This window comes from Carassius auratus, unplaced genomic scaffold (assembly GCF_003368295.1).
Source record: "Carassius auratus strain Wakin unplaced genomic scaffold, ASM336829v1 scaf_tig00046474, whole genome shotgun sequence".
Classification (NCBI taxonomy): domain Eukaryota; kingdom Metazoa; phylum Chordata; class Actinopteri; order Cypriniformes; family Cyprinidae; genus Carassius; species Carassius auratus.
Window position 1 is genome coordinate 1 of NW_020526979.1, and position 27,605 is coordinate 27,605.

General features: G+C 38.3%; 1 non-coding gene and 20 pseudogenes across 1 annotated transcript; all 21 read left to right on the forward strand.

The window, feature by feature from the left end:
• Positions 1-273: 273 nt before the first annotated feature.
• Positions 274-391, forward strand: LOC113088599 (uncharacterized; annotated as a pseudogene).
• Positions 392-1,166: 775 nt separating this feature from the next.
• Positions 1,167-1,285, forward strand: LOC113088589 (5S ribosomal RNA). The gene has a single exon (XR_003286131.1). It is a non-coding gene; the product is annotated as a 5S ribosomal RNA (ribosomal RNA).
• Positions 1,286-2,210: 925 nt separating this feature from the next.
• On the forward strand, positions 2,211-2,328 carry LOC113088605 (uncharacterized; annotated as a pseudogene).
• Positions 2,329-2,826: 498 nt separating this feature from the next.
• On the forward strand, positions 2,827-2,945 carry LOC113088600 (uncharacterized; annotated as a pseudogene).
• Positions 2,946-4,007: 1,062 nt separating this feature from the next.
• LOC113088607 (uncharacterized) lies at positions 4,008-4,126 on the forward strand (annotated as a pseudogene).
• Positions 4,127-4,585: 459 nt separating this feature from the next.
• On the forward strand, positions 4,586-4,703 carry LOC113088602 (uncharacterized; annotated as a pseudogene).
• A 1,055-nt stretch (positions 4,704-5,758) lies between these two features.
• On the forward strand, positions 5,759-5,877 carry LOC113088609 (uncharacterized; annotated as a pseudogene).
• Positions 5,878-7,224: 1,347 nt separating this feature from the next.
• Positions 7,225-7,343, forward strand: LOC113088590 (uncharacterized; annotated as a pseudogene).
• Positions 7,344-8,399: 1,056 nt separating this feature from the next.
• LOC113088606 (uncharacterized) lies at positions 8,400-8,519 on the forward strand (annotated as a pseudogene).
• A 925-nt stretch (positions 8,520-9,444) lies between these two features.
• On the forward strand, positions 9,445-9,563 carry LOC113088595 (uncharacterized; annotated as a pseudogene).
• A 499-nt stretch (positions 9,564-10,062) lies between these two features.
• LOC113088601 (uncharacterized) lies at positions 10,063-10,181 on the forward strand (annotated as a pseudogene).
• A 644-nt stretch (positions 10,182-10,825) lies between these two features.
• Positions 10,826-10,944, forward strand: LOC113088596 (uncharacterized; annotated as a pseudogene).
• A 502-nt stretch (positions 10,945-11,446) lies between these two features.
• LOC113088594 (uncharacterized) lies at positions 11,447-11,565 on the forward strand (annotated as a pseudogene).
• Positions 11,566-12,918: 1,353 nt separating this feature from the next.
• Positions 12,919-13,037, forward strand: LOC113088603 (uncharacterized; annotated as a pseudogene).
• A 7,540-nt stretch (positions 13,038-20,577) lies between these two features.
• On the forward strand, positions 20,578-20,696 carry LOC113088598 (uncharacterized; annotated as a pseudogene).
• A 922-nt stretch (positions 20,697-21,618) lies between these two features.
• LOC113088597 (uncharacterized) lies at positions 21,619-21,737 on the forward strand (annotated as a pseudogene).
• A 500-nt stretch (positions 21,738-22,237) lies between these two features.
• LOC113088608 (uncharacterized) lies at positions 22,238-22,356 on the forward strand (annotated as a pseudogene).
• A 1,072-nt stretch (positions 22,357-23,428) lies between these two features.
• On the forward strand, positions 23,429-23,547 carry LOC113088604 (uncharacterized; annotated as a pseudogene).
• A 450-nt stretch (positions 23,548-23,997) lies between these two features.
• On the forward strand, positions 23,998-24,116 carry LOC113088591 (uncharacterized; annotated as a pseudogene).
• Positions 24,117-25,180: 1,064 nt separating this feature from the next.
• On the forward strand, positions 25,181-25,299 carry LOC113088592 (uncharacterized; annotated as a pseudogene).
• Positions 25,300-26,635: 1,336 nt separating this feature from the next.
• On the forward strand, positions 26,636-26,754 carry LOC113088593 (uncharacterized; annotated as a pseudogene).
• The last annotated feature ends 851 nt before the right edge of the window (positions 26,755-27,605 follow it).

The window sequence follows — 27,605 nt, forward strand, 5'->3', positions numbered from 1 at the left end:
GTCTGGTTAGTACTTGGATGATTAGACCGCCAAGGAATACCAGGTGCTTTAAGCTTTTGGAATTTTTTCACTTAGTATATAATAAATTTGCAAAAAAAAAGAGTCAATGCCCGATCTCTGAATATAAGCAGGTTTGGCCAGGTTAGTACTTGGATGAGAGACCGCCTAGGAATACCAGGTGCTTTAAGCTTTTGGGGTTTCTTCCTACTTTTATAATGTACTGGCGAGTAGATTGGCTGATCTTTAAATAGCCTTCTCTTTGCAGCAGTCTTCGCTTATGGCCATACCAGCCTGGCTATGCCCGATCTTGTCTGATCTCGTAAGCTAAGCAGGTTTGGGCCTGGTTAGTGCCTGGAGGGAGACCGCCTGGGAATACCAGGTACTGTAAGCTTTTTTGAAATTTTTCACTTAGTATATAATAATTTGCCAAAAAATAGAGTCAATGCCCGATCTCTGAATATAAGCAGGTTTGCGCCAGGTTAGTACATGGATGGGAGACTGCCTGGGAATACCAGGTGCTTTAAATTTTTGGATATTTTTCACGAATTATATAATAATCTTGCAAAAAAAAAAAAAAAGAGTCAATGCCGATCTCTGAATCTTAGCAGGGTTTGGTTAGTTAGTACTTGGATGAGAGACCGCCAAGGAATACCAGGTGCTTTAAGCTTTTTGAAATTTTTCACTTAGTATATAATAAATTTGGCAAAAAATAGAGTCAATGCCCGATCTCTGAATATAAGCAGGTTTGGGCCAGGTTAGTACATGGATGGGAGACTGCCTGGGAATACAGGTGCTTTAAATTTTGGATATTTTTCACGAATTATATAATAATCTTGCAAAAAAAAAAAAAAAGAAGAAGTCAATGCCCGATCTCTGAATCTTAGCAGGTTAAGGTCTGGTTAGTACTTGAATGATAGACCGCCAGGAATACCAGGTGCTTTAAGCTTTTGGAATTTTTTCACTTAGTATATAATAAATTTGGCAAAAAATAGAGTCAATGCCCGATCTCTGAATATAAGCAGGTTTGGGCCAGGTTAGTACTTGGATGAGAGACCGCCTAGGAATACCAGGTGCTTTAAGCTTTTGGGGTTTCTTTCCTACTTTTATAATGTACTGGCGAGTAGATTGGCTGATCTTTAAATAGCCTTCTCTTTGCAGCAGTCTTCGCTTATGGCCATACCAGCCTGGCTATGCCCGATCTTGTCTGATCTCGGAAGCTAAGCAGGTTTGGGCCTGGTTAGTGCCTGGATGGGAGACCGCCTGGGAATGCCAGGTACTGTAAGCTTTTTTGAAATTTTTCACTTAGTATATAATAATTTTGCCAAAAAATAGAGTCAATGCCCGATCTCTGAATATAAGCAGGTTTGCGCCAGGTTAGTACATGGATGGGAGACTGCCTGGGAATATCAGGTGCTTTAAATTTTTGGATATTTTTCACGAATTATATAATAATCTTGCAAAAAAAAAAAAAAAAAGAGTCAATGCCCGATCTCTGAATCTTAGCAGGTTTAGGTCTGGTTAGTACTTGGATGAGAGACCGCCAAGGAATACCAGGTGCTTTAAGCTTTTGGAATTTTTTCACTTAGTATATAATAAATTTGGCAAAAAATAGAGTCAATGCCCGATCTCTGAATATAAGCAGGTTTGGGCCAGGTTAGTACATGGATGGGAGACTGCCTGGGAATACCAGGTGCTTTAAATTTTTGGATATTTTTCACGAATTATATAATAATCTGGCAAAAAAAAAAAAAAAGAGTCAATGCCCGATCTCTGAATCTTAGCAGGTTTAGGTCTGGTTAGTACTGGATGAGAGACCGCCAAGGAATACCAGGTGCTTTAAGCTTTTGGAATTTTTTCACTTAGTATATAATAAATTTGGCAAAAAATAGAGTCAATGCCCGATCTCTGAATATAAGCAGGTTTGGGCCAGGTTAGTACATGGATGGGAGACTGCCTGGGAATACCAGGTGCTTTAAATTTTTGGATATTTTTCACAAATTATATAATAATCTTGCAAAAAAAAAAAAAAAAAAAATAGAGTCAATGCCCGATCTCTGAATCTTAGCAGGTTTAGGTCTGGTTAGTACTTGGATGAGAGACCGCCTAGGAATACCAGGTGCTTTAAGCTTTTGGGTTTCTTCCTACTTTTATAATGTACTGGCGAGTAGATTGGCTGATCTTTAAATAGCCTTCTCTTGGCAGCAGTCTTCGCTTATGGCCATACCAGCCTGGCTATGCCCGATCTTGTCTGATCTCGTAAGCTAAGCAGGTTTGGGCCTGGTTAGTGCCTGGATGGGAGACCGCCTGGAATACCAGGTACTCTAAGCTTTTTGAAATTTTTCACTTAGTATATAATAATTTTGCCAAAAAATAGAGTCAATGCCCGATCTCTGAATATAAGCAGGTTTGCGCCAGGTTAGTACATGGATGGGAGACTGCCTGGGAATACCAGGTGCTTTAAATTTTTGGATATTTTTCACGAATTATATAATAATCTTGCAAAAAAAAAAAAAAAGAGTCAATGCCCGATCTCTGAATCTTAGCAGGTTTAGGTCTGGTTAGTACTTGGATGAGAGACCGCCAAGGAATACCAGGTGCTTTAAGCTTTTGGAATTTTTTCACTTAGTATATAATAAATTTGGCAAAAAATAGAGTCAATGCCCGATCTCTGAATATAAGCAGGTTTGGGCCAGGTTAGTACTTGGATGAGAGACCGCCTAGGAATACCAGGTGCTTTAAGCTTTTGGGGTTTCTTTCCTACTTTTATAATGTACTGGCGAGTAGATTGGCTGATCTTTAAATAGCCTTCTCTTTGCAGCAGTCTTCGCTTATGGCCATACCAGCCTGGCTATGCCCGATCTTGTCTGATCTCGGAAGCTAAGCAGGTTTGGGCCTGGTTAGTGCCTGGATGGGAGACCGCCTGGGAATACCAGGTACTTTAAGCTTTTTTGAAATTTTTCACTTAGTATATAAAAATTTGGCAAAAAATAGAGTCAATGCCCGATCTCTGAATATAAGCAGGTTTGCGCCAGGTTAGTACATGGATGGGAGACTGCCTGGGAATATCAGGTGCTTTAAATTTTTGGATATTTTTCACGAATTATATAATAATCTTGCAAAAAAAAAAAAAAAAAAAAGAGTCAATGCCCGATCTCTGAATCTTAGCAGGTTTAGGTCTGGTTAGTACTTGGATGAGAGACCGCCAAGGAATACCAGGTGCTTTAAGCTTTTGGAATTTTTTCACTTAGTATATAATAAATTTGGCAAAAAATAGAGTCAATGCCCGATCTCTGAATATAAGCAGGTTTGGGCCAGGTTAGTACATGGATGGGAGACTGCCTGGGAATACCAGGTGCTTTAAATTTTGGATATTTTTCACAAATTATATAATAATCTTGCAAAAAAAAAAAAAAAAAAGAGTCAATGCCCGATCTCTGAATCTTAGCAGGTTTAGGTCTGGTTAGTACTTGGATGAGAGACCGCCAAGGAATACCAGGTGCTTTAAGCTTTTGGAATTTTTTCACTTAGTATATAATAAATTTGGCAAAAAATAGAGTCAATGCCCGATCTCTGAATATAAGCAGGTTTGGGCCAGGTTAGTACATGGATGGGAGACTGCCTGGGAATACCAGGTGCTTTAAATTTTTGGATATTTTTCACGAATTATATAATAATCTTGCAAAAAAAAAAAAAAAGAAGAAGTCAATGCCCGATCTCTGAATCTTAGCAGGTTAAGGTCTGGTTAGTACTTGAATGATAGACCGCCAAGGAATACCAGGTGCTTTAAGCTTTTGGAATTTTTTCACTTAGTATATAATAAATTTGGCAAAAAATAGAGTCAATGCCCGATCTCTGAATATAAGCAGGTTTGGGCCAGGTTAGTACTTGGATGAGAGACCGCCTAGGAATACCAGGTGCTTTAAGCTTTTGGGGTTTCTTCCTACTTTATAATGTACTGGCGAGTAGATTGGCTGATCTTTAAATAGCCTTCTCTTGCAGCAGTCTTCGCTTATGGCCATACCAGCCTGGCTATGCCCGATCTTGTCTGATCTCGGAAGCTAAGCAGGTTTGGGCCTGGTTAGTGCCTGGATGGGAGACCGCCTGGGAATACCAGGTACTCTAAGCTTTTTTGAAATTTTTCACTTAGTATATAATAATTTGCCAAAAAATAGAGTCAATGCCCGATCTCTGAATATAAGCAGGTTTGCGCCAGGTTAGTACATGGATGGGAGACTGCCTGGGAATATGCTTTAGGATATTTTTCACGAATAAAGAAGTCAATGCCCGATCTCTGAATCTTAGCAGGTTTAAGGTCTGGTTAGTACTTGGAATGAGAGACCGCCAAGGAATACCAGGTGCTTTAAGCTTTTGGAATTTTTTCACTTAGTATATAATAAATTTGGCAAAAAATAGAGTCAATGCCCGATCTCTGAATATAAGCAGGTTTGGGCCAGGTTAGTACTTGGATGAGAGACCGCCTAGGAATACCAGGTGCTTTAAGCTTTTGGGTTTCTTTCCTACTTTATAATGTACTGGCGAGTAGATTGGCTGATCTTTAAATAGCCTTCTCTTTGCAGCAGTCTTCGCTTATGGCCATACCAGCCTGGCTATGCCCGATCTTGTCTGATCTCGTAAGCTAAGCAGGTTTGGGCCTGGTTAGTGCCTGGATGGGAGACCGCCTGGAATACCAGGTACTGTAAGCTTTTTTGAAATTTTTCACTTAGTATATAATAATTTTGCCAAAAATAGAGTCAATGCCCGATCTCTGAATATAAGCAGGTTTGCGCCAGGTTAGTACATGGATGGGAGACTGCCTGGGAATACCAGGTGCTTTAAATTTTTGGATATTTCACGAATTATATAATAATCTTGCAAAAAAAAAAAAAAAAGTCAATGCCCGATCTCTGAATCTTAGCAGGTTTAGGTCTGGTTAGTACTTGGATGAGAGACCGCCAAGGAATACCAGGTGCTTTAAGCTTTTGGAATTTTTTCACTTAGTATATAATAAATTTGGCAAAAAATAGAGTCAATGCCCGATCTCTGAATATAAGCAGGTTTGGGCCAGGTTAGTACATGGATGGGAGACTGCCTGGGAATACCAGGTGCTTTAAATTTTTGGATATTTTTCACGAATTATATAATAATCTTGCAAAAAAAAAAAAAGAGTCAATGCCCGATCTCTGAATCTTAGCAGGTTTAGGTCTGGTTAGTACTTGGATGGGAGACCGCCTGGGAATACCAGGTGCTTTAAGCTTTTTGAAATTTTTCACTTAGTATATAATAATTTTGCCAAAAATAGAGTCAATGCCCGATCTCTGAATATAAGCAGGTTTGCGCCAGGTTAGTACATGGCATGGGAGACTGCCTGGGAATACCAGGTGCTTTAAATTTTTGGATATTTTCACGAATTATATAATATCTTGCAAAAAAAAAAAAAAAGAAGAAGTCAATGCCCGATCTCTGAATCTTAGCAGGTTAAGGTCTGGTTAGGTACTTGAATGATAGACCGCCAAGGAATACCAGGTGCTTTAAGCTTTTTGGATTTTTTCACTTAGTATATAATAAATTTGGCAAAAAATAGAGTCAATGCCCGATCTCTGAATATAAGCAGGTTTGGGCCAGGTTAGTACTTGGATGAAGAGACCGCCTAGGAATACCAGGTGCTTTAAGCTTTTGGGGTTTCTTTCCTACTTTTTATAATGTACTGGCGAGTAGATTGGGCTGATCTTTAAATAGCCTTCTCTTTGCAGCAGTCTTCGCTTATGGCCATACCAGCCTGGCTATGCCCGATCTTGTCTGATCTCGTAAGCTAAGCAGGTTTGGGCCTGGTTAGTGCCTGGATGGGAGACCGCCTGGGAATGCCAGGTACTGTAAGCTTTTTTTGAAATTTTTCACTTAGTATATTAATAATTTTGCCAAAAAATAGAGTCAATGCCCGATCTCTGAATATAGCAGGTTTGCGCCAGGTTAGTACATGGATGGGAGACTGCCTGGGAATAGCCAGGTGCTTTAAATGTTTGGATATTTTTCACGAATTATATAATAATCTTGCAAAAAAAAAAAAAGAGTCAATGCCCGATCTCTGAATTTTAGCAGGTTTAGGTCTAGTTAGTACTTGGATGAGAGACCGCCAAGGAATACCAGGTGCTTTAAGCTTTTTGGAATTTTTTCACTTAGTATATAATAAATTTGGCAAAAAATAGAGTCAATGCCCGATCTCTGAATATAAGCAGGGTTTGCGCCAGGTTAGTACATGGATGGGAGACTGCCTGGGAATACCAGGTGCTTTAAATTTTTGGATATTTTTCACGAATTATATAATAATCTGGCAAAAAAAAAAAAAAAAAAGAGTCAATGCCCGATCTCTGAATGTTAGCAGGTTTAGATCTGGTTAGTACTTGGATGAGAGACCGCCAAGCAATACCAGGTGCTTTAAGCTTTTGGAATTTTTTTCACTTAGTATATAATAAATTTGGCAAAAAATAGAGTCAGTGCCCGATCTCTGAATATAAGCAGGTTTGGGCCAGGTTAGTACATGGATGGGAGACTGCCTGGGAATACCAGGTGCTTTAAATTTTTGGATATTTTTCACAAATTATATAATAATCTTGCAAAAAAAAATAAATAAAGAGTCAATGCCCGATCTCTGAATCTTAGCAGGTTAAGGTCTGGTTAGTACTTGGTTGAAAGACCGCCTAGGAATACCAGGTGCTTAAAGCTTTTGGAATTTTTTCACTTAGTATATAATAAATTTGGCAAAAATAGAGTCAATGCCCGATCTCTGAATATAAGTAGGTTGGGCCAGGTAGTACATGGATGGGAGACTGCCTGGGAATACCAGGTGCTTTAAATTTTTGGATTTTTTCACGAATTATATAATAATCTTGCAAAAAAAAAAAAAAAAAAAGAAGAAGTCAATGCCCGATCTCTGAATCTTAGCAGGTTAAGGTCTGGTTAGTACTTTGAATGATAGACGCTCAAGGAATACCAGGTGCTTTAAGCTTTTGGAATTTTTTCACTTAGTATATAATAAATTTGGCAAAAAATAGAGTCAATGCCCGATCTCTGAATATAAGCAGGTTTGGGCCAGGTTAGTACTTGGATGAGAGACCGCCTAGGAATACCAGGTGCTTTAAGCTTTTGGGGTTTTCTTTCCTACTTTTATAATGTACTGGCGAGTAGATTGGCTGATCTTTAAATAGCCTTCTCTTTGCAGCAGTCTTCGCTTATGGCCATACCAGCCTGGCTATGCCCGATCTTGTCTGATCTCGTAAGCTAAGCAGGTTTGGGCCTGGTTAGTGCCTGGATGGGAGACCGCCTGGGAATGCCAGGTACTGTAAGCTTTTTTGAAATTTTTCACTTAGTATATAATAATTTTGCCAAAAAATAGAGTCAATGCCCGATCTCTGAATATAAGCAGGTTTGCGCCAGGTTAGTACATGGATGGGAGACTGCCTGGGAATACCAGGTGCTTTAAATGTTTGGATATTTTTCACGAATTATATAATAATCTTGCAAAAAAAAAAAAAGAGTCAATGCCCGATCTCTGAATTTTAGCAGGTTTAGTCTGGTTAGTACTTGGATGAGAGACCGCCAAGGAATATCAGGTGCTTTAAGCTTTTGGAATTTTTCACTTAGTATATAATAAATTTTGGCAAAAAATAGAGTCAATGCCTGATCTCTGAATATAAGCAGGTTTGGGCCAGGTTAGTACATGGATGGGAGACTGCCTGGGAATACCAGGTGCTTTAAATGTTTGGATATTTTTCACGAATTATATAATAATCTTGCAAAAAAAAAAAAAAGAGTCAATGCCCGATCTCTGAATTTTAGCAGGTTTAGGTCTGGTTAGTGCCTGGATGGGAGACCGACTGAGAATGCCAGGTACTCTAAGCTATTTTGAAATTTTTCACTTAGTATATAATAATTTTGCCAAAAAATAGAGTCAATGCCCGATCTCTGAATATAAGCAGGTTTGCGCCAGGTTAGTACATGAATGGGAGACTGCCTGGAATACCAGGTGCTTTAAATTTTTGGATATTTTTCACGAATTATATAATAATCTTGCAAAAAAAAAAAAAAAAGAAGAAGTCAATGCCCGATCTCTGAATCTTAGCAGGTTAAGGTCTGGTTAGTACTTGAATGATAGACCGCCAAGGAATACCAGGTGCTTTAAGCTTTTGGAATTTTTCACTTAGTATATAATAAATTTGGCAAAAAATAGAGTCAATGCCCGATCTCTGAATATAAGCAGGTTTGGGGCCAGGTTAGTACTTGGATGAGAGACCGCCTAGGAATACCAGGTGCTTTAAGCTTTTGGGGTTTCTTTCCTACTTTTATAATGTACTGGCGAGTAGATTGGCTGATCTTTAAATAGCCTTCTCTTTGCAGCAGTCTTCGCTTATGGCCATACCAGCCTGGCTATGCCCTATCTTGTCTGATCTCGTAAGCTAAGCAGTTTTGGGCCTGGTTAGTGCCTGGATGGGAGACCGCCTGGGGAATGCCAGGTACTGTAAGCTTTTTTGAAAATTTTTCACTTAGTATATAATAATTTTGCCAAAAAATAGAGTCAATGCCCGATCTCTGAATATAAGCAGGTTTGCGCCAGGTTAGTACATGGATGGGAGACTGCCTGGGAATACCAGGTGCTTTAAATGTTTGGATATTTTTCACGAATTATATAATAATCTTGCAAAAAAAAAAAAAAGAGTCAATGCCCGATCTCTGAATTTTAGCAGGTTTAGGTCTAGTTAGTACTTGGATGAGAGACCGCCAAGGAATACCAGGTGCTTTAAGCTTTTGGAATTTTTTCACTTAGTATATAATAAATTTGGCAAAAAATAGAGTCAATGCCCGATCTCTGAATATAAGCAGGTTTGCGCCAGGTTAGTACATGGATGGGAGACTGCCTGGGAATACCAGGTGCTTTAAATTTTTGGATATTTTTCACGAATTATATAATAATCTGGCAAAAAAAAAAAAAAAAGAGTCAATGCCCGATCTCTGAATGTTAGCAGGTTTAGATCTGGTTAGTACTTGGATGAGAGACCGCCAAGCAATACCAGGTGCTTTAAGCTTTTGGAATTTTTTTCACTTAGTATATAATAAATTTGGCAAAAAATAGAGTCAGTGCCCGATCTCTGAATATAAGCAGGTTTGGGCCAGGTTAGTACATGGATGGGAGACTGCCTGGGAATACCAGGTGCTTTAAATTTTTGGATATTTTTCACAAATTATATAATAATCTTGCAAAAAAAAAAAAAAAAATAGAGTCAATGCCCGATCTCTGAATCTTAGCAGGTTTAGGTCTGGTTAGTACTTGGATGAGAGACCGCCTAGGAATACCAGGTGCTTTAAGCTTTTGGGGTTTCTTTCCTACTTTTATAATGTACTGGCGAGTAGATTGGCTGATCTTTAAATAGCCTTCTCTTTGCAGCAGTCTTCGCTTATGGCCATACCAGCCTGGCTATGCCCGATCTTGTCTGATCTCGTAAGCTAAGCAGGTTTGGGCCTGGTTAGTGCCTGGATGGGAGACCGCCTGGGAATACCAGGTACTCTAAGCTTTTTTGAAATTTTTCACTTAGTATATAATAATTTTGCCAAAAAATAGAGTCAATGCCCGATCTCTGAATATAAGCAGGTTTGCGCCAGGTTAGTACATGGATGGGAGACTGCCTGGGAATACCAGGTGCTTTAAATGTTTGGATATTTTTCACGAATTATATAATAATCTTGCAAAAAAAAAAAAAATAGAGTCAATGCCCGATCTCTGAATCTTAGCAGGTTTAGGTCTGGTTAGTACTTGGATGAGAGACCGCCAAGGAATACCAGGTGCTTTAAGCTTTTGGAATTTTTTCACTTAGTATATAATAAATTTGGCAAAAAATAGAGTCAATGCCCGATCTCTGAATATAAGCAGGTTTGGGCCAGGTTAGTACTTGGATGAGAGACCGCCTAGGAATACCAGGTGCTTTAAGCTTTTGGGTTTCTTTCCTACTTTTATAATGTACTGGCGAGTAGATTGGCTGATCTTTAAATAGCCTTCTCTTTGCAGCAGTCTTCGCTTATGGCCATACCAGCCTGGCTATGCCCGATCTTGTCTGATCTCGTAAGCTAAGCAGTTTTGGGCCTGGTTAGTGCCTGGATGGGAGACCGCCTGGGAATGCCAGGTACTGTAAGCTTTTTTGAAATTTTTCACTTAGTATATAATAATTTTGCCAAAAAATAGAGTCAATGCCCGATCTCTGAATATAAGCAGGTTTGCGCCAGGTTAGTACATGGATGGGAGACTGCCTGGGAATACCAGGTGCTTTAAATGTTTGGATATTTTTCACGAATTATATAATAATCTTGCAAAAAAAAAAAAAAGAGTCAATGCCCGATCTCTGAATTTTAGCAGGTTTAGGTCTAGTTAGTACTTGGATGAGAGACCGCCAAGGAATACCAGGTGCTTTAAGCTTTTGGAATTTTTTCACTTAGTATATAATAAATTTGGCAAAAAATAGAGTCAGTGCCCGATCTCTGAATATAAGCAGGTTTGGGCCAGGTTAGTACATGGATGGGAGACTGCCTGGGAATACCAGGTGCTTTAAATTTTTGGATATTTTTCACAAATTATATAATAATCTTGCAAAAAAAAAAAAAAAAATAGAGTCAATGCCCGATCTCTGAATCTTAGCAGGTTTAGGTCTGGTTAGTACTTGGATGAGAGACCGCCTAGGAATACCAGGTGCTTTAAGCTTTTGGGGTTTCTTTCCTACTTTTATAATGTACTGGCGAGTAGATTGGCTGATCTTTAAATAGCCTTCTCTTTGCAGCAGTCTTCGCTTATGGCCATACCAGCCTGGCTATGCCCGATCTTGTCTGATCTCGTAAGCTAAGCAGGTTTGGGCCTGGTTAGTGCCTGGATGGGAGACCGCCTGGGAATACCAGGTACTCTAAGCTTTTTTGAAATTTTTCACTTAGTATATAATAATTTTGCCAAAAAATAGAGTCAATGCCCGATCTCTGAATATAAGCAGGTTTGCGCCAGGTTAGTACATGGATGGGAGACTGCCTGGGAATACCAGGTGCTTTAAATGTTTGGATATTTTTCACGAATTATATAATAATCTTGCAAAAAAAAAAAAAAAATAGAGTCAATGCCCGATCTCTGAATCTTAGCAGGTTTAGGTCTGGTTAGTACTTGGATGAGAGACCGCCAAGGAATACCAGGTGCTTTAAGCTTTTGGAATTTTTTCACTTAGTATATAATAAATTTGGCAAAAAATAGAGTCAATGCCCGATCTCTGAATATAAGCAGGTTTGGGCCAGGTTAGTACTTGGATGAGAGACCGCCTAGGAATACCAGGTGCTTTAAGCTTTTGGGGTTTCTTTCCTACTTTTATAATGTACTGGCGAGTAGATTGGCTGATCTTTAAATAGCCTTCTCTTTGCAGCAGTCTTTTCTTATGGCCATACCAGCCTGGCTATGCCCGATCTTGTCTGATCTCGGAAGCTAAGCAGGTTTGGGCCTGGTTAGTGCCTGGATGGGAGACCGCCTGGGAATGCCAGGTACTCTAAGCTATTTTGAAATTTTTCACTTAGTATATAATAAATTTGGCAAAAAATAGAGTCAGTGCCCGATCTCTGAATATAAGCAGGTTTGCGCCAGGTTAGTACATGGATGGGAGACTGCCTGGGAATATCAGGTGCTTTAAATTTTTGGATATTTTTCACGAATTATATAATAATCTTGCAAAAAAAAAAAAAAAATAGAGTCAATGCCCGATCTCTGAATCTTAGCAGGTTTAGGTCTGGTTAGTACTTGGATGAGAGACCGCCAAGGAATACCAGGTGCTTTAAGCTTTTGGAATTTTTTCACTTAGTATATAATAAATTTGGCAAAAAATAGAGTCAATGCCCGATCTCTGAATATAAGCAGGTTTGGGCCAGGTTAGTACATGGATGGGAGACTGCCTGGGAATACCAGGTGCTTTAAATTTTTGGATATTTTTCACAAATTATATAATAATCTTGCAAAAAAAAAAAAAAAAAAAATAGAGTCAATGCCCGATCTCTGAATCTTAGCAGGTTTAGGTCTGGTTAGTACTTGAATGATAGACCGCCAAGGAATACCAGGTGCTTTAAGCTTTTGGAATTTTTTCACTTAGTATATAATAAATTTGGCAAAAAATAGAGTCAGTGCCCGATCTCTGAATATAAGCAGGTTTGGGCCAGGTTAGTACATGGATGGGAGACTGCCTGGGAATACCAGGTGCTTTAAATTTTTGGATATTTTTCACAAATTATATAATAATCTTGCAAAAAAAAAAAAAAAATAGAGTCAATGCCCGATCTCTGAATCTTAGCAGGTTTAGGTCTGGTTAGTACTTGGATGAGAGACCGCCAAGGAATACCAGGTGCTTTAAGCTTTTGGAATTTTTTCACTTAGTATATAATAAATTTGGCAAAAAATAGAGTCAATGTCCAATCTCTGAATATAAGCAGGTTTGGGCCAGGTTAGTACATGGATGGGAGACTGCCTGGGAATACCAGGTGCTTTAAATTTTTGGATATTTTTCACGAATTATATAATAATCTTGCAAAAAAAAAAAAAAAAAAGAAGAAGTCAATGCCCGATCTCTGAATCTTAGCAGGTTAAGGTCTGGTTAGTAATTGAATGATAGACCACCAAGGAATACCAGGTGCTTTAAGCTTTTGGAATTTTTTCACTTAGTATATAATAAATTTGCCAAAAAATAGAGTCAATGCCCGATCTCTGAATATAAGCAGGTTTGGGCCAGGTTAGTACTTGGATGAGAGACCGCCTAGGAATACCAGGTGCTTTAAGCTTTTGGGGTTTCTTTCCTACTTTTATAATGTACTGGCGAGTAGATTGGCTGATCTTTAAATAGCCTTCTCTTTGCAGCAGTCTTCGCTTATGGCCATACCAGCCTGGCTATGCCCGATCTTGTCTGATCTCGTAAGCTAAGCAGGTTTGGGCCTGGTTAGTGCCTGGATGGGAGACCGCCTGGGAATACCATGTACTCTAAGCTTTTTTGAAATTTTTCACTTAGTATATAATAATTTTGCCAAAAAATAGAGTCAATGCCCGATCTCTGAATATAAGCAGGTTTGCGCCAGGTTAGTACATGGATGGGAGACTGCCTGGGAATACCAGGTGCTTTAAATGTTTGGATATTTTTCACGAATTATATAATAATCTTGCAAAAAAAAAAAAAAAAAGAGTCAATGCCCGATCTCTGAATCTTAGCAGGTTTAGGTCTGGTTAGTACTTGGATGAGAGACCGCCAAGGAATACCAGGTGCTTTAAGCTTTTGGAATTTTTTCACTTAGTATATAATAAATTTGGCAAAAAATAGAGTCAATGCCCGATCTCTGAATATAAGCAGGTTTGAGCCAAGTTAGTACATGGATGGGAGACTGCCTGGGAATACCAGGTGCTTTAAATTTTTGGATATTTTTCACGAATTATATAATAATCTTGCAAAAAAAAAAAAAGAAGAAATCAATGCCCGATCTCTGAATCTTAGCAGGTTAAGGTCTGGTTAGTAATTGAATGATAGACCGCCAAGGAATACCAGGTGCTTTAAGCTTTTGGAATTTTTTCACTTAGTATATAATAAATTTGCCAAAAAATAGAGTCAATGCCCGATCTCTGAATATAAGCAGGTTTGGGCCAGGTTAGTACTTGGATGAGAGACCGCCTAGGAATACCAGGTGCTTTAAGCTTTTGGGGTTTCTTTCCTACTTTTATAATGTACTGGCGAGTAGATTGGCTGATCTTTAAATAGCCTTCTCTTTGCAGCAGTCTTCGCTTACGGCCATACCAACCTGAGGGCGCTAGAGAGCTACAGGAAGTGTTGGCTGCAGTTTGGAGAGGAAGGCTCTCCTCCATTTTGTTTTTTCTGTTAGTGTTTGTTTTGAGAGTTGTTTTTGGACTTTAGTTTATTTTTTGTGTAGTTTTTCAGTTTTAAACCACCTAACAGTGGCATCTTGCTGGCTGGAGGGTGGTTAATTTTTTGTTTGTGTTTTGTACAATGGACAGATTATTGGCAAACGACACTGGAATGGCTGGAGAGACACGCATGGCAAACGACACTGGACTGGCTGGAGAGACACCAATGGCAAACGACACTGGACTGGCTGGAGAGAGACGCATGGCAAACGACACTGGAATGGCTGGAGAGAGACGCATGGCAAACAACACTGGACTGGCTGGAGAGAGACGCATGGCAAACGACACTGGACTGGCTGGAGAGAGACGCATGGCAAGCAACACTGGACTGGAGTATCGACAACGAGCAGGACACGGTAAAAATCAAGATGCAAGAGATAAATTTGGTGAAAGGAGATACTTAAAGGAGGCAACTGTGATTGTGAATGTGGAGAATTTAAGTGAGGTGAGGGCTGTGGATATTATCAAAGCGGTGACTGACAAATATGGATATGGGGAAATCTTGGCACTAAGGCCAAGACAAGGAAAAGAATACGAGCTCACAATGGAAAAAGAAGAAACTTGTGATAAGCTGACTGAGGGATTGTTAATAAATGGAGTGAACTGTGAGATAAAAAAACTTCAAAACAGAGATTATGTTGTCTCTTTCATGCATCTGCCCGTCTACCTTGCTGATGAAGAGATTTTAAATAAACTGGAGGTTTGGGGGGTTTCCCCAATTTAAAAAATAAAGCGGCGTGTATATCCGGGCACCAGCATTGAGGATGGGACAAGATATGTAAAGGCGCGGTTCCCGAAGGAGGTGGCCTCCCTCCCTTACAGCACAAAAATAGAGACGGCAGAGGGTCCACAATATTTTCGGGTGATGCACAGCCATCAGGTGAAGACTTGTCGGCTGTGCATGAGCCCAGACCATGTGGTGAAGGACTGCCCAGAGTTCACAAGCCATAAATGCGAGGAGAGAGGCCACTTCGCAAGAAATTGCAACGCTGTGACGTGCCCGGATTGCAATTTGGTTTTAAATAAGTGTGAGTGTTGGATGCAGGGTGAGGAGGAGGAGCAGCAGGTGGGCGGGCAGGTGCATGAAAGAGACAACGAGCAGCGAGACGATGGAGAAAGAGTTCGAGGTGAAGGACTGGAATTAATTAAGGATATGGAACAACAGAAAGAGTGTAACGAACCCATCATACAAACACAACAGGAGGGGGGAATTTGGACACAGATGGATTTGACTGACAGCTTGAAAAATGCTTTGGATACTATGGAACTGGATGATGAAAGGAATAAAGTATTGAGTGATGCACAACAGGAGGGAATTTTATGTACACCGATGGATGTGACGGACAGTGTGCAAAAGGAGATGGACGCAGTAGAAATTAATGATGCTACAAAAGAGTGTGAACAAGGACAAGAAAATGAGGAGACGCAGGGGAAATCATCAAAAAGAAGAAGATCTGTGAAGGTAATACCCAATTTAGATACTGCAAGAAAAAGAGTGCTTAAAGAAGATGGTTTTGAATGTACAAATAAGTATGAGTTGCTAAAGGGTTTGGAGGAGATGGACTGAGTTTATGGGTTTTATGCATATTTCTATATGTTTTATGCTGTTAAGAATAGTGACTTTTAATGCTAGAGGGCTGTCAGACATGGGAAAATTTGAAAAAGTGAAAGAAATGTGTAAAGGAGAAGATGTGATTTTATTACAAGAAACTAACTGGAGGGAAGAGTACATGACTGAAATAAGGAAAAGTTGGAGCGGAGAGATTTTATATAACAATGGTGATGGGAGGCTGGGAAGAGGAGTTGCAGTTTTAATAAAAGAAAACAGTGGTGTATCGTGTAAAACAATTTATAATGACATGGATGGGAAATGTATTGCGGTTGAAATGGAGTATGAGGAGAAAAAAGTTATTTTAGTTAATATTCATGCACCAACAGTAGAGAATGAAAAAAAGGAATATTTTAATGTATTAAGAGAATTTTTAAAGAAACATAAAGAAGTTATTATGATGGGTGATTTTAATACTGTTTTCAGTAAATTAGAAATGGGAGAGGGAATGGTTTTTAAAAATGATAAAGGAAGAAAAGAACTGAAATTATTAATGGAAGAAAATAATATAATTGATGTATGGAGAGAAAGAAACGAAAAAAAGAAAGAATATTCAAGGAGGCAATTAGTGGGTAATTTTATGTGTAAGACTAGGATTGATTTTATTTTATGTACAAGGAACATTGAAGGATTTATCGGTAATATTAAATATGAAGAATCAAGCTTAAGTGACCATAAACCAATTTTTATGCAAATAGACTGGAGTTCAGTGAAGAAAGGGCCGGGGGTATGGGTTTTAAATGTAGAGGTTTTGAAGAATGAGGACTATGTGTTAAGTATTAAAGAAATTATTGAAAAAGAAAAGGAGAATGGAATGTACGGCGAAGATAAAAGGATATGGTGGGAAAATGTTAAATATTTAGTTAAAAAATTCACAATAAAGTACAGTAAATTAATACAGAGAAGTAAGAGGAAGAAGGAGAGAGAAATAAGAGAAAAATTGGAAAAAGAATTAAATGAGAATGGGAAAGATATACAAAAAATAAAAGAATTGGAGGGAATATTGAAAGAAATGGAAGAGGAAAAATATGAAGGCGCAAGACTAAGAAGTAAAGCTAAATATACTGTGGAGGGTGAAAAATGTACAAAGTTTTTTTTTGATTTAGAAAAAATAAGAGGGAAGGCTGGTATGATTAAAGAAATAAGAGGGAAAAATGGTGTAGTTGTGGAAACTAATGAGGAAATATTAAAAGAAATAAAGGCATACTATGAAAACCTGTTTAGTACTGAGGGGGTGGGGGAAGAAGAGAAACTGGAGTTACTGAGGCAAATAAAAACAACAGTAGGAGAACTAGACAAAAAAGAGTGTGATGAAGAGATTAGAGAAGAAGAGATTAAAAGAGCAATAAGTGAATTAAACAAAAAGAAAAGTCCAGGTGTAGATGGTTTGGGGAGTGAATTTTATATAGTTTTTAAAGATTTTTTAACTAGCATTTTAAAAGAAGTATATGTAGAGGTGTTTAAGAAAGGAGAATTAAATCAAAGAATGGGAATGGGTTTAATGAAATTGATATACAAGAGAAAAGGAGAGAAGACAGATTTAAAGAACTATAGACCGATTACAATGCTAAATACTGATTTAAAGATTTTATCTAAAATTTTAGCCAACAGATTGAAAGAAGTCATGCCGAGTATAATTAAAACTAACCAAGTGTATGGAGTGAAAGGGAGAGACATAGCAGATACAACTATTAGTATAAAGGATATGATAAGATACATACATGATAGCAATAAAGATGGGTTTATTATCAGTTTAGATTTTGAGAAAGCTTTTGACAGGGTGGAGCATGGTTTTTTATTTGATATTTTAAAAAGTTTTGGTTTTGGAGAGAATTGTATGAAATGGATTAGGATTTTATACAAAGGCGCAATATCAAAAATTAAATGTAATGGGTTTTTGACACAGTGTTTTAAAATTACTAGATCGATAAGACAAGGATGTCCGTTGTCAGCTCTTTTATATTCTTTAGTTGCAGAACCTTTGGGATTGGCTGTAAAACATGGAGAGGGGATAAAAGGCATAGGCATCGAGGGAGGGGAAAGTAACATTTTTCAGTACGCGGATGACACAACATTATTGTTAAAGGATCTGAAGAGTGTGGAAAATGCAATTAAAATTGTACAAAAGTATTGTAGGGGATCAGGAGCTAAAGTAAATGAGGACAAAACGCTGTATATGAGATTTGGAGGGGCACCGGTTTTAACAGAACATTTTACCTTTAAGGAAACTAAAGAAATGAAGATTTTAGGTGTTTTAATGGGGAGGGATGAAAAGAAAGCAGATGAAACTATGTGGGAAGAAGCTTTAGGAGGGATTGAAAGAAAATTGAATTTTTGGAGAATGAGAACATTAACTTTGAAAGGGAAGGTTTTAGTTCTTAATGTTTTAATGGTTTCGAAATTGTGGTATATTTTATATGTGTCATCTATGCCGTTGTGGGTAGAAAAAAGGCTGAAAAAATGTTTTTTAGATTTTTTATGGGAAGGGAAGCCACCAAGAATAGCATACAACACTTTAATAGGAGCAGTGAAGAAGGGAGGACTGGGGTTAATGGATGTGGAGCAAAGAAAGAACAGCTTGAGAGTGAAAATAATAAAAAAGTACTTGGATGAAGAAAACGAAGTGGCATGGAAGAGAACAATGGGGCATTTTTTAAGTAAGTGTAGTAATTTTAATTTGGGGGACAACATTTTATGGATGAAAGTTAAAAAATGGATGACGGAGGGGCTGCCAGATTTTTATAAAGAACTGATGGGGGCATGGGGCAAATTTTTAACGAATGTGCATTTTAAGCCACAAGGCAGAGAGAGCATTTTAAATCAGCCTTTATTCTTAAACAACGGCATTTTAAGTCAAGGGAAGGAGGTTTTTTTTAAGAAGTGGTGGGATGTGGGAATCACGAAAGTCAGAGATGTTTTATATGAATTCAAAGAGGGGTTTTTACCAGTGCAATACATTGTGGATGTGATGGAGGAGGCAAAGGAGGATTATAGCAGACGAGAGATAACAAACAAGTATGACGTAATTAAGAATGCAATACCTCAAGAGTGGATAAACAGAATTGACAACATGGAAGAAGAGAAACCTGGGAAAGATGTGTATGTGAGGCTAGGGGAAAAACTGTGTGCTTTTAATGAATGTACTGTAAAAATGTTTTATTGTGTTTTTAGAGATACTGTTTTTAAGAAACCTGTTGTAAACGAATACTGGATATGGTTGTTCAATGATGTAAAAGAAGAGAATATATGGGGGAACATGAATGGTAAAATTGTACAGACGAAACTGGAGAATATGGAGTATTTTATCAGGAACAAAGCAGTATTCACAGATGTGATTTTAAACAAAATTGGGATGGAGGAAAGTGCCACATGTAAAGTATGCCAAGATGCAGATGAAGGGTTTTTACACTTGTTTTTATATTGTGATGAGCTGAAAGTTTTTAATGAGAGATGTAAAAACATGATTTTAATTTTGAGAGGAGTTGAAATTGGGGAATTTGAGTGGGAAAAGGTGTTCATGTTGGGAATTAATGAAAATTGTAAAAACAAGAAGATCATTAATTTACTTGTGATGTTGATGAAAAGTGCGGTATGGGAAAGAAGAGTAGTGGTGAAAAAAGAAAATGTTTTAATTGATGTGTGGGGAATGTTTAGGAGAAAAGTTGAGAAATATGTTGAATGTCTGTTTTATTACTTTAAGTTGGAGGGAACAATGAATCTTTTTAATTATGTTTTTACTCAGGAGGTCTTAAAGATTTTAAATGACCTGGGGATGGAATTGTCATTTTTAAAAGATTAAACAATGGAATGAGTGTTTTTTAGTTATAATTTGTAAGATGTCTGACAGCCCAAAACTTTAGGATTGTCTATGTTAAAGAAAGCATATTATGTACCTTTGTATGTTAATATTTGATATGTATGTTTGAATTGAACAATTTATTTAATAAAAAAAAGGCTAAAAAAAAAAAAAAAAAAAAAAAGGCTATGCCCGATCTTGTCTGATCTCGTAAGCTAAGCAGGTTTGGGCCTGGTTAGTGCCTGGATGGGAGACCGCCTGGGAATGCCAGGTACTGTAAGCTTTTTTGAAATTTTTCACTTAGTATATAATAATTTTGCCAAAAAATTAGAGTCAATGCCCGATCTCTGAATATAAGCAGGTTTGCGCCAGGTTAGTACATGGATGGGAGACTGCCTGGGAATACCAGGTGCTTTAAATTTTTTGATATTTTTCACGAATTATATAATAATCTGGCAAAAAAAAAAAAAAAAAAGAGTCAATGCCCGATCACTGAATTTTAGCAGGTTTAGGTCTAGTTAGTACTTGGATGAGAGACCGCCAAGGAATACCAGGTGCTTTAAGTTTTTGGAATTTTTTCACTTAGTATATAATAAATTTGGCAAAAAATAGAGTCAATGCCCGATCTCTGAATATAAGCAGGTTTGCGCCAGGTTAGTACATGGATGGGAGACTGCCTGGGAATACCAGGTGCTTTAAATTTTTGGATATTTTTCACGAATTATATAATAATCTGGCAAAAAAAAAAAAAAAAAGAGTCAATGCCCGATCTCTGAATCTTAGCAGGTTTAGATCTGGTTAGTACTTGGATGAGAGACCGCCAAGGAATACCAGGTGCTTTAAGCTTTTGGAATTTTTTCACTTAGTATATAATAAATTTGGCAAAAAATAGAGTCAGTGCCCGATCTCTGAATATAAGCAGGTTTGGGCCAGGTTAGTACATGGATGGGAGACTGCCTGGGAATACCAGGTGCTTTAAATTTTTGGATATTTTTCACAAATTATATAATAATCTTGCAAAAAAAAAAAAAAAAATAGAGTCAATGCCCGATCTCTGAATATAAGCAGGTTTGGGCCAGGTTAGTACTTGGATGAGAGACCGCCTAGGAATACCAGGTGCTTTAAGCTTTTGGGGTTTCTTTCCTACTTTTATAATGTACTGGCGAGTAGATTGGCTGATCTTTAAATAGCCTTCTCTTTGCAGCAGTCTTCGCTTATGGCCATACCAGCCTGGCTATGCCCGATCTTGTCTGATCTCGTAAGCTAAGCAGGTTTGGGCCTGGTTAGTGCCTGTATGGGAGACCGCCTGGGAATGCCAGGTACTGTAAGCTTTTTTGAAATTTTTCACTTAGTATATAATAATTTTGCCAAAAAATAGAGTCAATGCCCGATCTCTGAATATAAGCAGGTTTGCGCCAGGTTAGTACATGGATGGGAGACTGCCTGGGAATACCAGGTGCTTTAAATGTTTGGATATTTTTCACGAATTATATAATAATCTTGCAAAAAAAAAAAAAAGAGTCAATGCCCGATCTCTGAATTTTAGCAGGTTTAGGTCTAGTTAGTACTTGGATGAGAGACCGCCAAGGAATACCAGGTGCTTTAAGCTTTTGGAATTTTTTCACTTAGTATATAATAAATTTGGCAAAAAATAGAGTCAATGCCCGATCTCTGAATATAAGCAGGTTTGCGCCAGGTTAGTACATGGATGGGAGACTGCCTGGGAATACCAGGTGCTTTAAATTTTTGGATATTTTTCACGAATTATATAATAATCTGGCAAAAAAAAAAAAAAAAAGAGTCAATGCCCGATCTCTGAATGTTAGCAGGTTTAGATCTGGTTAGTACTTGGATGAGAGACCGCCAAGCAATACCAGGTGCTTTAAGCTTTTGGAATTTTTTCACTTAGTATATAATAAATTTGGCAAAAAATAGAGTCAGTGCCCGATCTCTGAATATAAGCAGGTTTGGGCCAGGTTAGTACATGGATGGGAGACTGCCTGGGAATACCAGGTGCTTTAAATTTTTGGATATTTTTCACAAATTATATAATAATCTTGCAAAAAAAAAAAAAAATAGAGTCAATGCCCGATCTCTGAATCTTAGCAGGTTTAGGTCTGGTTAGTACTTGGATGAGAGACCGCCTAGGAATACCAGGTGCTTTAAGCTTTTGGGGTTTCTTTCCTACTTTTATAATGTACTGGCGAGTAGATTGGCTGATCTTTAAATAGCCTTCTCTTTGCAGCAGTCTTCGCTTATGGCCATACCAGCCTGGCTATGCCCGATCTTGTCTGATCTCGTAAGCTAAGCAGGTTTGGGCCTGGTTAGTGCCTGGATGGGAGACCGCCTGGGAATACCAGGTACTCTAAGCTTTTTTGAAATTTTTCACTTAGTATATAATAATTTTGCCAAAAAATAGAGTCAATGCCCGATCTCTGAATATAAGCAGGTTTGCGCCAGGTTAGTACATGGATGGGAGACTGCCTGGGAATACCAGGTGCTTTAAATGTTTGGATATTTTTCACGAATTATATAATAATCTTGCAAAAAAAAAAAAAATAGAGTCAATGCCCGATCTCTGAATCTTAGCAGGTTTAGGTCTGGTTAGTACTTGGATGAGAGACCGCCAAGGAATACCAGGTGCTTTAAGCTTTTGGAATTTTTTCACTTAGTATATAATAAATTTGGCAAAAAATAGAGTCAATGCCCGATCTCTGAATATAAGCAGGTTTGGGCCAGGTTAGTACTTGGATGAGAGACCGCCTAGGAATACCAGGTGCTTTAAGCTTTTGGGGTTTCTTTCCTACTTTTATAATGTACTGGCGAGTAGATTGGCTGATCTTTAAATAGCCTTCTCTTTGCAGCAGTCTTTGCTTATGGCCATACCAGCCTGGCTATGCCCGATCTTGTCTGATCTCGGAAGCTAAGCAGGTTTGGGCCTGGTTAGTGCCTGGATGGGAGACCGCCTGGGAATGCCAGGTACTCTAAGCTATTTTGAAATTTTTCACTTAGTATATAATAAATTTGGCAAAAAATAGAGTCAGTGCCCGATCTCTGAATATAAGCAGGTTTGCGCCAGGTTAGTACATGGATGGGAGACTGCCTGGGAATATCAGGTGCTTTAAATTTTTGGATATTTTTCACGAATTATATAATAATCTTGCAAAAAAAAAAAAAAAAAAAAAAAAAAGGGTCAATGCCCGATCTCTGAATCTTAGCAGGTTTAGGTCTGGTTAGTACTTGGATGAGAGACCGCCAAGGAATACCAGGTGCTTTAAGCTTTTGGAATTTTTCACTTAGTATATAATAAATTTGGCAAAAAATAGAGTCAATGCCCGATCTCTGAATATAAGCAGGTTTGGGCCAGGTTAGTACATGGATGGGAGACTGCCTGGGAATACCAGGTGCTTTAAATTTTTGGATATTTTTCACAAATTATATAATAATCTTGCAAAAAAAAAAAAAAAATAGAGTCAATGCCCGATCTCTGAATCTTAGCAGGTTTAGGTCTGGTTAGTACTTGAATGATAGACCGCCAAGGAATACCAGGTGCTTTAAGCTTTTGGAATTTTTTCACTTAGTATATAATAAATTTGGCAAAAAATAGAGTCAGTGCCCGATCTCTGAATATAAGCAGGTTTGGGCCAGGTTAGTACATGGATGGGAGACTGCCTGGGAATACCAGGTGCTTTAAATTTTTGGATATTTTTCACAAATTATATAATAATCTTGCAAAAAAAAAAAAAAAGAAGAAGTCAATGCCCGATCTCTGAATCTTAGCAGGTTAAGGTCTGGTTAGTACTTGAATGATAGACCGCCAAGGAATACCAGGTGCTTTAAGCTTTTGGAATTTTTTCACTTAGTATATAATAAATTTGGCAAAAAATAGAGTCAATGCCCGATCTCTGAACAAAAGCAGGTTTGGGCCAGGTTAGTACTTGGATGAGAGACCGCCTAGGAATACCAGGTGCTTTAAGCTTTTGGGGTTTCTTTCCTACTTTTATAATGTACTGGCGAGTAGATTGGCTGATCTTTAAATAGCCTTCTCTTTGCATCAGTCTTCGCTTATGGCCATACCAGCCTGGCTATGCCCGATCTTGTCTGATCTCGGAAGCTAAGCAGGTTTGGGCCTGGTTAGTGCCTGGATGGGAGACCGCCTGAGAATGCCAGGTACTCTAAAGCTTTTTGAAATTTTTCACTTAGTATATAATAATTTTGCCAAAAAATAGAGTCAATGCCCGATCTCTGAATATAAGCAGGTTTTGCGCCAGGTTAGTACATGGATGGGAGACTGCCTGGGAATATCAGGTGCAGAAGAAGAAGTCAATGCCCGATCTCTGAATCTTAGCAGGTTAAGGTCTGGTTTAGTACTTGAATGATAGACCGCCAAGGAATACCAGGTGCTTTAAGCTTTTGGAATTTTTTCACTTAGTATATAATAAATTTGGCAAAAAATAGAGTCAATGCCCGATCTCTGAATATAAGCAGGTTTGGGCCAGGTTAGTACTTGGATGAGAGACCGCCTAGGAATACCAGGTGCTTTAAGCTTTTGGGGTTTCTTTCCTACTTTTATAATGTACTGGCGAGTAGATTGGCTGATCTTTAAATAGCCTTCTCTTTGCAGCAGTCTTCGCTTATGGCCATACCAGCCTGGCTATGCCCGATCTTGTCTGATCTCGTAAGCTAAGCAGGTTTGGGCCTGGTTAGTGCCTGGATGGGAGACCGCCTGGGAATGCCAGGTACTGTAAGCTTTTTTGAAATTTTTCACTTAGTATATAATAAATTTTGGCCAAAAAATAGAGTCAATGCCCGATCTCTGAATATAAGCAGGTTTGCGCCAGGTTAGTACATGGATGGGAGACTGCCTGGGAATACCAGGTGCTTTAAATGTTTGGATATTTTTCACGAATTATATAATAATCTTGCAAAAAAAAAAAAAAGAGTCAATGCCCGATCTCTGAATTTTAGCAGGTTTAGGTCTGGTTAGTACTTGGATGAGAGACCGCCAAGGAATACCAGGTGCTTTAAGCTTTTGGAATTTTTCACTTAGTATATAATAATTTGGCAAAAAATAGAGTCAATGCCTGATCTCTGAATATAAGCAGGTTTGGGCCAGGTTAGTACATGGATGGGAGACTGCCTGGGAATACCAGGTGCTTTAATGTTTGGATATTTTTCACGAATTATATAATAATCTTGCAAAAAAAAAAAAAAAGAGTCAATGCCCGATCTCTGAATTTTAGCAGGTTTAGGTCTGGTTAGTGCCTGGATGGGAGACCGACTGAGAATGCCAGGTACTCTAAGCTATTTTGAAATTTTTCACTTAGTATATAATAATTTTGCCAAAAAAATAGAGTCAATGCCCGATCTCTGAATATAAGCAGGTTTGCGCCAGGTTAGTACATGGATGGGAGACTGCCTGGGAATACCAGGTGCTTTAAATTTTTGGATATTTTTCACGAATTATATAATAATCTTGCAAAAAAAAAAAAAAAAAAGAAGAAGTCAATGCCCGATCTCTGAATCTTAGCAGGTTAAGGTCTGGTTAGTACTTGAATGATAGACCGCCAAGGAATACCAGGTGCTTTAAGCTTTTTGGAATTTTTTCACTTAGTATATAATAAATTTGGCAAAAAATAGAGTCAATGCCCGATCTCTGAATATAAGCAGGTTTGGGCCAGGTTAGTACTTGGATGAGAGACCGCCTAGGAATACCAGGTGCTTTAAGCTTTTTGGGGTTTCTTTCCTACTTTTATAATGTACTGGCGAGTAGATTGGCTGATCTTTAAATAGCCTTCTCTTTGCAGCAGTCTTCGCTTATGGCCATACCAGCCTGGCTATGCCCGATCTTGTCTGATCTCGTAAGCTAAGCAGGTTTGGGCCTGGTTAGTGCCTGGATGGGAGACCGCCTGGGAATGCCAGGTACTGTAAGCTTTTTGAAATTTTTCACTTAGTATATAATAATTTTGCCAAAAATAGAGTCAATGCCCGATCTCTGAATATAAGCAGGTTTGCGCCAGGTTAGTACATGGATGGGAGACTGCCTGGGAATACCAGGTGCTTTAAATGTTTGGATATTTTTCAGCGAATTATATAATAATCTTGCAAAAAAAAAAAGAGTCAATGCCCGATCTCCTGAATTTTAGCAGGTTTAGGTCTAGTTAGTACTTGGATGAGAGACCGCCAAGGAATACCAGGTGCTTTAAGCTTTTGGAATTTTTTCACTTAGTATATAATAAATTTGGCAAAAAAATAGAGTCAATGCCGATCTCTGAATATAAGCAGGTTTGCGCCAGGTTAGTACATGGATGGGAGACTGCCTGGGAATACCAGGTGCTTTAAATTTTTGGATATTTTTCACGAATTATATAATATCTGGCAAAAAAAAAAAAAAAAGAGTCAATGCCCGATCTCTGAATGTTAGCAGTTTAGATCTGGTTAGTACTTGGATGAGAGACCGCCAAGCAATACCAGGTTGCTTTAAGCTTTTGGAATTTTTTCACTTAGTATATAATAAATTTGGCAAAAAATAGAGTCAGTGCCCGATCTCTGAATATAAGCAGGTTTGGGCCAGGTTAGTACATGGATGGGAGACTGCCTAGGGAAACCAGGTGCTTTTAAATTTTTGGTATTTTCACAAATTATATAATAATCTTTGCCAAAAAAAAATAAATAAAGAGGTCAATGCCGATCTTCTGAATCTTAGCAGGTTAAGGTCTGGTTAGTACTTGGTTGAAAGACCGCCTAGGAATACCAGGTGCTTAAAGCTTTTGGAATTTTTTCACTTAGTATATAATAAATTTGGCAAAAAATAGAGTCAATGCCCGATCTCTGAATATAAGCAGGTTTGGGCCAGGTTAGTACATGGATGGGAGACTGCCTGGGAATACCAGGTGCTTTAATTTTTGGATATTTTTCACGAATTATATAATAATCTTGCAAAAAAAAAAAAAAAAAAAGAAGAAGTCAATGCCCGATCTCTGAATCTTAGCAGGTTAAGGTCTGGTTAGTACTTGAATGATAGACCGCCAAGGAATACCAGGTGCTTTAAGCTTTTGGAATTTTTTCACTTAGTATATAATAAATTTGGCAAAAAATAGAGTCAATGCCCGATCTCTGATATAAGCAGGTTTGGCCAGGTTAGTACTTGGATGAGAGACCGCCTAGGATAACAGGTGCTTTAAGCTTTTGGGGTTTCTTTCCTACTTTTATAATGTACTGGCGAGTAGATTGGCTGATCTTTAAATAGCCTTCTCTTGCAGCAGTCTTCGCTTATGGCCATACCAGCCTGGCTATGCCCGATCTTGTCTGATCTCGTAAGCTAAGCAGGTTTGGGCCTGGTTAGTGCCTGGATGGGAGACCGCCTGGGAATGCCAGGTACTGTAAGCTTTTTTGAAATTTTTCACTTAGTATATAATAATTTTGCCAAAAAATAGAGTCAATGCCCGATCTCTGAATATAAGCAGGTTTGCGCCAGGTTAGTACATGGGATGGGAGACTGCCTGGGAATACCAGGTGCTTTAAATTTTTGGATATTTTTCACGAATTATATAATAATCTTGCAAAAAAAAAAAAAAAAGAGTCAATGCCCGATCTCTGAATTTTAGCAGGTTTAGGTCTGGTTAGTACTTGGATGAGAGACCGCCAAGGAATACCAGGTGCTTTAAGCTTTTGGAATTTTTTCACTTAGTATATAATAAATTTGGCAAAAAATGAGTCAATGCCCGATCTCTGAATATAAGCAGGTTGGGCAGGTTAGTACATGGATGGGAGACTGCCTGGGAATACCAGGTGCTTTAAATTTTTGGATATTTTTCACGAATTATATAATAATCTTGCAAAAAAAAAAAAAAAAGAGTCAATGCCGATCTCTGAATTTAGCAGGTTTAGGTCTGGTTAGTACCTGGATGGGAGACCGCCTGAGAATACCAGGTACTTTAAGCTTTTTTGAAATTTTTCACTAGTATATAATAATTTTGCCAAAAAAATAGAGTCAATGCCCGATCTCTGAATATAAGCAGGTTTGGCGCCAGGTTAGTACATGGATGGAGACTGCCTGGGAATACCAGGTGCTTTAAATTTTTGGATATTTTTCACGAATTATATAATAATCTTGCAAAAAAAAAAAAAAAAAAGAAGTCAATGCCCGATCTCTGAATCTAGCAGGTTTAGGTCTGGTTAGTACTTGGATGAGAGACCGCCTAGGAATACCAGGTGCTTTAAGCTTTTGGGGTTTTTTC